Source organism: Oryctolagus cuniculus, chromosome 18 (genome assembly GCF_051225735.1).
Source record: "Oryctolagus cuniculus isolate XC-2025 breed Fujian yellow rabbit chromosome 18, ASM5122573v1, whole genome shotgun sequence".
NCBI classification, from domain to species: Eukaryota; Metazoa; Chordata; class Mammalia; order Lagomorpha; family Leporidae; genus Oryctolagus; species Oryctolagus cuniculus.
Window position 1 is genome coordinate 987,900 of NC_142884.1, and position 1,702 is coordinate 989,601.

Genomic DNA, 1,702 nt, shown 5'->3' on the forward strand with positions numbered 1-1,702 from the left:
GAGCACAGGGACTCTGGGCATCCTAACTGGAATCCTAACTGCTAGAATCTGAACCCACCTTGCTCCATTCTCTCTTACTTGACTTTCTGCACTGCTCATCTGAATGCTATCCTTGTACACAGCTTTATTTCTTCTGGAGTCAGTTCTCACTCAACAGCCAGTATGCCTTTGGATCAGCTTGGTGCACTGGCCACAACACGCTGGCCACGGACGCCATTGGATGGTGAACCAACGGCAAAGGAAGATCTTTCTCTCTGTCTCTCTCTCTGTGACTGTCCACTCTGCCTGTCCAAAAAAAAAAAAAAAAAAAAAAAAGAAAAGGAAAACACCCTTATTTGATGTAGGCAAAGTAGAAATGAGAAGCCCCTCCTTTTGCATGTCTGGCTATCTCTAAATGAAATAATTTTGTGTTCATGCTCAGTCTATCTTGTTTTGATCCTAGCCGCTAACTGATTTAGCAAATATAAATACTATATAAAATATGGCAGGGTGAACTGATACATGGACAGTATGCAGCATTCTGGATTTTCATGCTATAACCCGTTTACGAAACTCATTGATCTTTGTGCCGCAGGTATACCACAGCCTAGAGACATGGGGGTCTCTGTTGATGAGCACAAAAGGGCTAACACAGGGGAAAGATGAACCCATAAGGGCAGAGGTATTCACCAGCCACCAGCTGGGTTTATCAAAGAGGGACATATAGAAAGTAAAGAAGGAAGACAGTGCATAAAAACAGAAAAATGTGCTCACTAGGATCAGGATGCTGTGGGTGGCTCTTGTCTCCAGGAAGCATTTGGGAGAGAGGCTTTTGCTGTGAATGTGTAGGACCTTCTGCTTTATGTCTGTACAAAATGATCAACATGCAGCCACTGGCCCAAATCATTAACACCAAATACAACACATCAGTGAAGGAAAACATCATGGAATACCATAAGGATATACTTCTGTCAATAATTATGCCAGAACAGTACCCTAAGTCTTTTTTCCCTGTGAGATTGTTGCTTTCCCCCATCGCTGTAATATACATAGGAGCAATACTATTCACCTAAAGGTGAAGGGTCCAGCAGAGGACGATGGAAAGTCGAACAGATTTGAGGACTTTGACCTGAGCTCCATCCACTGGGGGCTGCTAAGGCTGATTGTGATGGCCTGGAAGCCACTCAGGAGAGAAGTTGTACTCAGAGACACCCCTCTGGCCACTCTGTGAACATAGAAAACTAGTTTGCATCCAAAATCGTCCATGACATATTTCAGCCCAAAAGCTGCCATGGTCTGAGGAATGCCTCTCGAGAGCAGAACCAAGCAGTTGGCTACAATTAGGTTATGGAGAATCAAATCCATGTGCTTCATCCCTCGTCCAGTGCAGGAAAGGAAGCCATAGCAGAGAAGGAGCAGGATGTTTCCTAGGAATCCGACTCCTGTCTGAGAGACAAAGATGATTCCCATGGTCAGAGCCCTGGATGGCATGTAGTCACAAGGACAGTAGTTCACGCAAAGCCAGTAAGTCCTGGAAAGAAATGGAGTTAATGTGTTTCATCAAGGAAGCTTAAGTTCATTTCTTCTTCCACCCACTGTTTTCCCCACTCAGAAATGCCTGCTAGAAAAATACATTCTTTGTATTTTCTTAAGAGGCATTGGGATGCTGGCTGAGTATATCTTCTCACATGGCTATTTCAGATTTTTCTAAGAGTTTTCATCC

At 43.9% G+C, this 1,702-nt stretch overlaps 1 pseudogene; it reads right to left on the reverse strand.

The window, feature by feature from the left end:
- Nucleotides 1-528: 528 nt before the first annotated feature.
- On the reverse strand, nucleotides 529-1,470 carry LOC138846752 (vomeronasal type-1 receptor 4-like; annotated as a pseudogene).
- Between the last annotated feature and the right edge of the window lie 232 nt (nucleotides 1,471-1,702).